The sequence below is a fragment of the Ailuropoda melanoleuca genome, chromosome 1, assembly GCF_002007445.2.
Source record: "Ailuropoda melanoleuca isolate Jingjing chromosome 1, ASM200744v2, whole genome shotgun sequence".
NCBI lineage: Eukaryota > Metazoa > Chordata > Mammalia > Carnivora > Ursidae > Ailuropoda > Ailuropoda melanoleuca.
In genome coordinates this window covers 97,668,528-97,680,082 of record NC_048218.1, presented here as the reverse complement: position 1 = coordinate 97,680,082, position 11,555 = coordinate 97,668,528, and the positions used below count along the sequence as shown (strand labels likewise).

The window sequence follows — 11,555 nt, the reverse complement described above, 5'->3', positions numbered from 1 at the left end:
TTACTTGCCAATTGTGCCTCTCCCTGAGACAGCTCACCACATGGCTGCTGGTTTCATCAGAATGAGTGAGTGAGAACAAGAGATGATGCCATCAAATGAAAGTCACAATTTTTTTTTTTGTAACCTAGTCTCATCCTATTACTTTTTGACTTTTGATTTTATGTTAATCAAAATGACCATATTTGGGACTGACTTAATCAACTGAAAATGTTAAAAGAGGAATTGGACCCTCCTGGAGAAGAGAGGCTTCTTGGACTTGTTGACTTTGAAGAATTGAAACACCATTTTCTCCAAGGACCTGGGGCAAAGGCCATGTGGCATGAAGCCATTGGTGACATGTAGGAGCTGACAGCAGCAGCTGGTGATAGCCAGCGAGAGAACAGTTTTCAGGTCTATATCCACAGGACGATCAATTCTGCCAAAGTTTTGGAGTTTGGAAGCAGATTTTTTTCCCCTTCAAGGCTTTGATGACAGTACAACTAAGCTGATACCTGATGGCAAACTTTTAAGACCCTGACTGAGAACCCCAGACTCCTGACCCATGGAAACTGTGAGATAATAAGTGTGTATTGTTTTTAGCTGCTAAACTTGTGGTAATTTGTTATGTAGCAATAGAACATTAATGCACTTAATAACACACTTAAAATTGGGTAGCAAACCACTGTATTCTCTGAGTATGACATAGTGAATCTAGAAGAAATTTTTTTTTTAAGATTTTATTTATTTATTTGACAGGAAGACAGCCAGCGAGAGAGGGAACACAAGCAGGGGGAGTGGGAGAGGAAGAAGCACGCTCCCAGGAGAGCAGGGAGCCCGATGCGGGGCTCGATCCCAGGACCCTGGGATCAGGCCTTGAGCCGAAGGCAGATGCTTAACGACTCAGCCACCCAGGTGCCCCTAGAAGAAATTTGTTAAAAAGCTAGAAGTTTTAAATAAAAGAAGCAAAACACAATAAATTTTTTAAAGCTTCTAAAATTACCTTTTAAAAAAATCAAAAGCAAATTCACTTTGCCTTCATTTAAATAAAAAATAAAATTTCAAAGATGTTAAGAACTTTTTCTGTTTGGTTTACTTCCTTATACTTGAATGCTAGCATAGCATCGGCCACGTGCTTGAATTGTACCTCTCTACTACCTTTCAACAATATTTGTTACATTGTGAGACTTCTTCAGGTCAGTGAAATGAGAGCATATGTGATGTTTGTCTCTTAGAAACTCTGAGAGCCTTTTCTTTCCATGGAGATTTTGGAGCACGTGTCAGAGTAGAAGCTGCCCTGCTAACTAACCAACTAAGATGAGCAGAGCCTCTGTGACAGGGAGTATGACTAAGAATGAACTATTTGCTGTATTATGCCATGAGGTTTCCGCTAATCTGTTACTACAGCAAGACTGATATGAAAAAACAAAAACAAAAAACAACCACCACTGATTCTTGAGGTAGGTGCTATTGTGGCAAAAACAAAACACACACATAAAAACCATAACAATGGTTTCAGTCAATTGGTTTAAAGGGTTAGAAGATATTGATAATGGAGTCTAGAAGGACAATGATAAATATTATATAGTGACGGAACATTTGATAAAATTGTCCCTGTGATAAAGTGGAATATTGTAATGTAACTATTGAGCTTTTATTTATATGGGAAGATGTTAGAAAACATAAACTCTGTCAGGGTGTATGAAGCCAATGGTTTCAACAGATTAAATACTATTATAAAAAAAGATGACTGCAAGATAAAATATATAGGAGATTTGAAGGAGAATGAAAACATAAAAGAGAAGGGCTAGAAATGCAAGGATTCCAGGTTTCTAAAAGATAAATTCTGCTCAAACCCGGAGGCAGGGGAGAAAAAAACTCCAGAGGACTTCAAACTTCAAAGGCCAATGAAAACTTAGAATTGGTTATGAGATTAAATCGAAGGAATTCATTATTAAATGGTAAAAAATTAATTAAAGTGACAAAATTAAAGTCTACCAATTAAACAATAGTTTATGGAAAAGAAGCCAAGTGTGTATAACTCTTCTATCAAAGCCTAATAAATTCATAGATGAAAAGAGAGAAACAAAGAGGGCAGGGTCTGGGAACAAAAAGCAAAGAAATACAACAGATATGAAAATTATGTCAAGAAATGAACTGTGTGGGGCGCCTGGGTGGCACAGCGGTTAAGCACCTGCCTTCGGCTCAGGGCGTGATCCCGGCGTTATGGGATCGAGCCCCACATCAGGCTCCTCTGCTATGAGCCTGCTTCTTCCTCTCCCACTCCCCCTGCTTGTGTTTCCTCTCTCGCTGGCTGTCTCTGTCTCTGTCAAATAAATAAATAAATAAAATCTTTAAAAAAAAAAAAAAGAAATGAACTGTGTGTTGCTCAGAGTTGCTGAGCTTTGATACTATGTCTGGGTGGACTTTTGTGTTTGTATTTCTCTGGGGAGAGTTGAGTTTATTTTGTCTTCAGAATGGAGGGTGAGACATCTTTTTGATGACCAGAAGGAGGGAGTGTGTGAGTCATTAGCGTTCATGAATTATTTCTGACTCTCTGCCTTCAAGACAAAAAAAAACCTTTCCTATCTTCTTTGGCATTAGCTGTAGCCATGGAAATTGATTTTAGATAATAAAATGTGATTAGAAGTGAAGTTCGTTGCTTCAAGGTAGATTTTTTTTGAGGGACAGTGTATTATTAGTCATTTTCCCCTTTCTGTCCCAACAGCAGAAAGTTATGTTAAGATTGACTCGTTTCGAATCCTGAATAATGAAGAATAGACAAGCTGCATAGTGGAACCATGTAGTTAATATAGCATAAGCAGTACTTAAATTTCCTTTCATCAAGTCATTTAGATTTGAGTCTTCTTGTTTATTGGGTCTGTTTGTTTATTATTTATTTGTGCATTATGCTATGTACTCTTTTTCTCAACTCCTATGAAATTCATTTTTTAAATAAAAATAGTTTGTATTTAATTTCAGTTAATGTACAGTGTAATATTATTGTCAAGTGTACAGTATAGTACAATATAGTGACTTAACGGTGACTTAACACTTCTATACAACACCCGGTGCTTATCACAAGTGCACTCCTTAATCCCCATTATCTGTTTCACCCATCCCCCCACCCACCTCCCCTCTGGTAACCATCAATTTGTTCTCTATAGATAAGAGTCTGTTTCTTGGTTAGCCTCTCCCTATCTCTTTTTTTCCTTTGCTCATTTGTTTCTTAAATTCCACATTTGAGTGAAATCATGTGGTATTTATCTTTCTCAAACTTATTTTGTGTAGCATAAAACTTTCTACTTCCATCCCTGTTGTTGCAAATGGCAAGGTTTCTTTTTTTATGGCTAAGTAATATTCCATTGTGTGTGTATATATATATACACACACACACCCCACTTCTTTATCCATTCATTAATTGATGAACACTTGAGCTGTTTCTATATTTGGCTATTGTAGGTAATGTTAACTCTAAACACTGTGGTGGATGTATCTCTTTTGAATTAGTATTTTTGTATTCTTTGGGTAAATACCTGGTAGTGCTAAACATCACTTATCATCAGGGAAATGTAAATCAAAGTGACAATGAGATACCATCTCACACCTGTCAGAATGGCTAAAGTCAACAACACAAGAAACAGCAGGTGTTGGCAAGAATGTGGAGAAAGGGGAAGTTTCTTGTACTGTTGGTGAGAATGCAAACTAGTGCAGCTACTCCAGAAAACACTATGGAACTTTCTGAAAAAGTTAAAAAAGTTAAAAACGTAACTACTTTACAATCCAGCAATCACACTACTAAGGTTTTTACCCAAAGCATACTAATGCAAATGGACACATGCACCCTGATGCTTATTGTAGCATTATTTATAGTAGCCAAATTATGGAAACAGCTCAAGTGTCCATTGACTGAAATGTGAAATTTATCTCTTGATTTGTTAAGGAAGAGTGAGTTTTTCATTATGAATTTGGTTTTGTAAAAATCCTCATATTTTTACCTTAAAATTAATTTCATGCAGTATTATATATATGTTATATATTATTTTATCATCTTGGTATAGTGCATTTTTTCAATACTACTTTTTTTATCTTCCCAAGATAACCATTGCTTTCTTGAAATAATCTTTGCAGAATGTTAATATTTCTCTTTCTGCTTTTTGTTCGCTTGCATTTGTTTTGTGCATCCTGGTCAATTCCATTATTTTCAGCTGTTTGTGGTATTTAATATTAACTTATCACTCATGTTTGGTTTGTCTGCATTTTGGTTTGCTTATGCAATTCATGCATGTTCTTATTTAACTCGTGGGCTGTATTCACTTGTGATTAATTTATTTTTAAATAAGTTCAGCTTTATTCTTGTAATCTGTACTTTTTCATTTTTGTAGTTTCCCTTTCAATTTATTTCACATTTATTAATCAAATGTTTTAGTTCATTGTTGCTATTGCTTTGAATATTTTATCTAATTATATTTTCTCTAACATCAGTCACTCAGAAATATTTATCAACTAGATTTGATCATAATTTCTTTAATAATCACTAAATAATTACATTAAAAATCATATAGAATCTTAATTCATACTACTTATAAAACTTTTGTTTTAAGATATCAACTACATCTCAATAAAAAAAATTTGCTTTGATTTTTTTGCATTAAATTTAAAAAATTACATTACCAACTAGAGTCCTACATATTATTTTTGTTGGTTTAGTTTTTCCCATTTCTTCCTGTATATTGTTATTCCACTTCTTGATTTGTATTTTATTATTTAGTTTTTGTTTTACCAAATTTATTTTTCAAGTATATTTTTGGATGAGTCTAGAATATTTCAGGTGCAATGGGTGGCGAATTCACCATGAAGTAAGAGATAACTAAAAAAAAAAAAAAAAGAAAGAAGAAGAAGAATAGAATAGTTTCCTTATTATCTGAAATATCAGAGGTATAGTTTTGCACAGAAGTTAGTCAATTTATCTATCGTCTAGCTATCAATATGTATGTTTCTTTGTTTTCTACTTCATTTGTTGAATTTATTATTTAAGTTAAGTTTCATCACAAATTTAGAACTGTTATTCCTGAGTTAGCAATATTATATGGTGGAAAAAATTAAAGAGAGTACTTCCATCAAATTCAATGAGGAAAAATACTCAGTAGGGCATACAGTTAGCTCAGCTTGAGTCCATGCTCATCCCTGGAATAATTTATTTGCCTAGGTACGTTGGGTAGTGTAATTGTATCTACTTGTGATACCTGCGATACTTTTTGTGCAGCTAATGAAATAGTATTTCCCAACACAGCTATGACTAATGTGGAATAGAGCAATTTTCCTCCTTCCAGAGTTCTACCAGAATAACTAATTACAAGACAGACACAACAAAAACTGTACCTACAGATCACATATAGTTTAGTCTTTGCGTATACAAAAAGATCTTTTCTACACCCTTCCCATTTGTACCAGCACGGAATCCAGAAGTCACAATGCTTTTCCAGTAAAGACCTTGCAATTTTTCTCTTACATGGTCTTCTATAGTTTGGTATTCTGGAGGAGATTTCTAATGCTAAGCTGATTCCCTTTCCTTTGTAACCATCTCCCCCAATCAAGAAGCTTATAGGGTTCTTTTTAGTTCTTAGAATATATGACTGTCACTGAGTGATGTTTTGTTTTCAGTCCTAATGTTCATTATTCAGTGGCCTTTTTGGTATTAAAAAGTTAACTCTTTTTGTTTTTGTTGTTGTTGTTGTTGTTAAGATTTTATTTATTTATTCGTTAGAGAGAGAGCCAGAGAGAGCACAAGTGGGGGGAGTGGCAGGGAGAAGGGGAAGCAGGCTCCCTGCTGAGCAAGGAGCCTGATGCCGGTCTCATCCCAGGACTCAATCCTAGGACCCTGGGATCATGACCTGAGCTGAAGGCAGATGCTTAAACGACTGAACCACCCAGGCGTCCCTAGAAAGTTAACTTGTTATTTCAGTTTTCACCGTTAATTTGATTATGTTCTACTTCCTCATCCTCTCCATTTTGTTATCTTAGAACTATTATTATATTGATTGATGTTCTAGCTCTCATGTGTCATGTTTTTTGCACTCAGTACTTCAGTTTCTTCTTTGTGTCTTTGTTCTGTATGCCAGTGTAATATCTAATGTTCATCTTCAAGATCAGTCACTGTTCAGTATTACCCATTCAGTTCCTCTCCTGAGCTCGTTCCCATTATTTGGCCACCGTACATTTTACTTCCAAAAATATTCTTTTTTTCCAAGCTTATTTATTGGTTGCTTCTTGAAAAAAGTACTTAAGTAGAGTTGTTTTTATTAAAAGTCCTTTTTTGTTTTCTGCACTCAGCTTTTTTATTGTAGCTAATTGTCCTAAGTAAGTCACTCATTACACACCCTTTTTGAAAATTTCTCATTCCTCCTCGTGTGTCTGATTTTAATTTTTTTAGATATGTCCCATTTTTGAAAAAGAAAGCCTAGATTGATGTGTACTGATAGCTGGTTTAGTATTCCTCAAGAATCGTGTCACTGTTCAGCATTCTGAGGGACAGGAGTACATTTTTTATTTCAGTGTAAGTTGATAAAAAAAAAAAAACAGAAATCTTACTTCAAACTCTCCACATCCCTTCAGAGGAAAATAAATAGAACATGCCTAACATAAGGCAGTTAATAACTATGATTAAACTTATTAATTGCTGGTAACAACGTGAGCAAAGCTGTTGTAGTAAATGTCTTGTGTGCTGATGTCACACACGTGTCCCTAAGGCAGAATGCTCTCATTTTCCTGGCATTTTTTTCTGGAACAATTGAGGCCATCAACAATTAGAAGGCTAATTTCACATTCTGGACCATATATTCTGACATTATTTTGTGTCTCTGTTATATATGTTGGTTCCCAAAAAGCAAAAATGACACACTAATTGCAAAGGATGACATCAAAATGAGCCGAATGTTCAATAAACCAATCCCACCCTTACTGGTCATTGTCCCAGTATTTTTCTTCTGAAGCAAGTGCTTTCTTCTCATATACTTAATCAGCTTTAGTGTCTATTCAATTATGTAGAACTAAATTATTGTCTGGTTGCCTTATACAATGCAGTGAAAAAAATTAATAAATATTACTAGGTTATACCATATGCAAAACTCTTTCATAATCCCCTTTTAAATCATATTAAGAACTTTTCAGAAAACTAAAATTAATAAACTAGATGTTTGGCCTATTTTTTCATCCATTTAAGCGAGAGTTTATGAAAAAGATTACTTCCCTATCCATCCTCTTTATCCAGTCCCAGACTAGTGACCAGTGCAGGGCTTTGGTCAATGGGAATTTGTGTGTGTGTGTTGGATAATTGGGATGTTTGACATGAGAGTTTGGATCTATTTGGAAGCCTTCCAGTAGATGGTAAACTTCTTCAATCAGGGGATTGGCTATGGAGTTCCTTAAATGGTATAATCCCCTTTAAGTTGCTTTTCACACCAAGAGAAGTTTGTATAGACTATGGTTAGCTCTGTTCATTGTATTGGTCATGGGAAGAGATCCCAAAAGTCCTGTATTTGATCTCCCTTACTGTTCCCCAAGCTGCCCAATCTTCCAAACGCTGTGAGATACTAGGGTTGTTTGTGTCCAGTTAGAGTATTAGTTCCAAGGGTCCAATAGGAAAGAAAATACCAGATGATTCAGGGTGTTTTTCAAATATAATAAATCACTTTTTTCTTCCAATTTTTATTAATGGTACCCAAATGTTTCCTGTGGTAAATTTCTTCTCTTTGTCTCTGCTGCCCACACTGACAGATTTTAGTGCCATATCCCTCAGTTCATTTTTAAACAGTCTCTGGCAACTGAGATTGTACCAGCCACTTTGTATGGGGATAGCCGGCTTAGAATCTAAATCCCTTTAGTTTCTGCCTTATTACCCAGTTTGCCTTGCTTCCAGTCCCTTCTGTTCTGAGCTTTGATTGTTTTCAGGGCTCAGTTTAGAAAATGAGCTTGCTTGTTCCTCCAGGTTTTCTCGTCTTGGCTACTTTGAATCAAAGGCTATTCTGCACTGATCAGCTTTGCCCTCCATCTGTTCCCATCTGCTTCATGTCTTCCAGAAATTCCTCAAAATTCTGGTCATTGAAGACACCATCTCCTATGTCCCAGTGACGCTAGGATTTTTTAAAATTATTATTTTCAAATGTCTTTTGAGGGAAGGAAGAAAATGTGTTCTAAATAAACTACTTTTATTTTATTTGACAGAGAGAGAGAGCAGGAGAGAGAGAGAGAGCACACAAGCAGGGGGAGCGGCAGAGGGGGAAGGAGAAGCAGGCTACCCTCTGAGCAGGGAGCCTGATGCGGGTCTCAATCCCAGGACCCTGAGACCATGACTTGAGGTGAAGACAGACGCTTAACCGACTGAGTCACCCAGGCGCCCCAAAAGAAACTACTTTTAAATAAGATAATTGAATTTACCAATCATGTCTGTGCTTCTGTCTCTATTTTTTATTTGTTTTCTCTTCTATTTTGTCTCTATGTTGCTCTATAGTGTTTTATATAAGAAACAGTGATGAGGGACACCTGGGTGGCTCTGTTCTTTTAATTTTATATTACAAAGAAAGAATGTAAACTTTTATTTATTAATATTCCTATTTACAGATTATGCTTTATAAGGTAGATTTTCATCAAATTAAATTCTCACAATAATCTTTACTTTTTAACAAGATAAGGAAGTAACCTTAAAGCCAATAGTGTTTTGCATGATGATTACTTCTGTATATTTAGATTATTTAAAACATTTATTAGTGTTCTAGCAACATATTTTAGAAGCCTATCTATTTAGTTTAGTGTATGTGTTTGCATGTGTGTGTTTCACAGAAGTTCAGTTAATCAGGGAAGTGCATTGAGTCATGAAGTATTCTTTCTAGTTTACCCAACTCTAATCTAGAGTATAACTAATCTAAACTATCAACCCCTCAGCAAACTGAATTGTGAAATTCAGTTTGATAGTCTCAAAGACTATCATCAGGGAACTTTCTTTACCACTATTAACAATGTCTTTGGTAAGTATTGGTACCTCTTTATCATTCTACTTCTCCTGTCATTGCTGCCACCTTTGATCCCCTAGTATATTTTAGTTTTTATATTTGATTTTATGAAAATGACCAAAAATGATATACTGTCAAATTTGTTTCATATTAATTCTACACAGTGTTTCAAAATAGCTCTAAATACTTGGAATGAAATTTGCCAGTATGTTGAAACAGTTTCAACATAAAACGTGTACTAAGCCCAACCTAACATTTAAAAGAAGGGGAAGAAGAAAAAGCTCATTTTGTTTGCCTATTTAATTTAGTAGAAGTTTATTGCCCTGTAATCTCTGATGTTGAGTTATGTTATCGTTGAATTCAAGTAGCACAATTTCAGTTAAGGTGACAGCGTGTTGTACTTCACTGGAAATACTGAAAGACTTAGATTTTCTAGGCCAAAACCAAATTTTGGTTTAATTTCAAAATGATAACTGAATTTCAAAATAGACAATTACAAATATCATAGTTATCACACAGATTTGACTTTCAGTTGAGTCGTTCTTGGTCTGGTGTTTCAGGCTAGTAGATTTGGCTAAGTTCATTAAGGCTTTGTCAACTGGAAGTATTTTAATAAGTATTGAGAAAGAATTGTTGGAGGATAAATCAAAACATAGGTCAGTCAAGATCATTCAATATGTATTAATTTATCTACTCAATTATTATTTTACTTTATTATATCTTACATTGTTTCAACATGTAATAGATGGGATGTTGAAAATTAAATACTTTATAAATAATATTGATGATTCACTATAACATTTTTGGCCAAACCCAAGCTGTGTTACAAATAAGAAACTTTCTCTCTTACAAAATATGTTCCTTTGCTGTACCACTCAAATATGTTACTTGAAACTCTCTTTAGAGAAATCCCCATCGATTTAGCTATCTGTCTTCAGTGGCTAAGAAAGACAGCACGAGTTATATTTTCAGAATATGCATTTTGTAATCTGTGAACTTGAGGATATTACTGAAACTTTCCCGTTCTCAGTGATATCTTATAAAATAGTAATCATAAATTTATCTTTTTAAGTGGTTGGGGTAAATATGTATGAGATAATAAATAAAACTCCTAGAGTGGTACTTGTCATTGTTGTAAGTGCTAAATAAATTACCTTCTATTGTTCTGTGTGCCTATGTAAGTATCCTTCTGGCTTCTCATCTAGCTAGCTACAGTAATATTTTTAAAAATCTTTTATGTTATTCAGTGGTATCAAATAAGCCAGTTAACTTAAAATGACAAAAGTTCATTTATCTTTTTTTATTAGATTTTATTTATTTATTTGAGAGAGAGAGAACGAGTGTGTGCAGACATGAGCAGGGGCAGGGGAGAGCAGAGGGAGAAGCAGACTTCCGCTGAGCAGGGAGCCCAACACAGAGCACCATCCCAGGACCCTGAGATCATGACCTGAGCCAAAGGCAGAGGCTTAACTGACTGAACCACCCAGGTGCCCCAAAAGTTCATTTCTTATTTACGTAATTCCCACAGTGGTTAGGGCAAGCTCTCCTAGCACTTGTTCCCTATACTGAGTTATCATTTCAGGCTGCTTTGATCTGAGGCATCACCATATGAATGCTTACTTGTAAGATCAGAGTGGCATGACAAGAATTATCATAACTGCTATCACCTAGAAACGGCATTCATACTTCAGATAACAATGTATTGGTCAAAAAGCCATCTGACTATGTCTAACTTCCAGATGACTAGGAACTTCAGTCCTCTGATGTGCCCCAGATGGGAAAGAGAACCAGAAATATTGAAGAGCAGTAATAATATATACCACTTTATCTATTGATTCTCTGCCCCACTACCTAGAATTTGGAAATGCCTTAGATACTGACTTCGATGCTCATTTTGAGAGGAGGAAATTAAAATCTAAAATCTAGGAAGAGAAAATTAAGTATATGGAGTAATATGATATATAAGTGGTAGGGCTAAGTCTCATAAGCAGGACTTCTGTAGCTTTCAGTAGTCTTTTCACTACTAAGAAATAACAATAATTTCAACTGAATTCAATAAAACTAAAAATCTAGTGTAATGGGTAATAAATACTTATTTGGATTCCACAGAAGTAGGAGAATTTTAAGATGATCAAAACCATACAAAAGTTTTGATAATTGGTATGAAGAAAAAAAAAAGATGGCCACAGGAAAACTGTGAATCTTGGCTGAAATATCTAGTTAAGAAAATTGAAGTTGTGGTCGCCAGTGAATAGAATTCCTACAATCTGTCAGAGGTAAGGGTTTACTTGTCTAGGTTTTATTCCATGCGATTTGGCCTCCCAAAATCTCGATGGTAATGGCCACAGGTAATGTTTAATCAGTCCTGTAGTTTTCTAAGGCATCCACTCAGTCCTGTCATGATGAACAGCTCAGTATCAAGGCTGGATTCCAACTAATAGTCATGCCAGAGAGGGAATGAGACTTCCTTGGACAAAACAACTAAGGTGGTTGAGTATGCCTGGAACCCTGTTTCTGCCGTGGCACACTGATGATGAATATCAGCTTCTGATCTCACATGGAAGGAAGTGC

General features: G+C 35.3%; 1 pseudogene; it reads left to right on the top strand.

Annotated features, from left to right (window-relative positions):
- Positions 1-207: 207 nt before the first annotated feature.
- Positions 208-11,555, top strand: part of LOC105239009 — a 198,304-nt pseudogene continuing 186,956 nt past the window's right edge.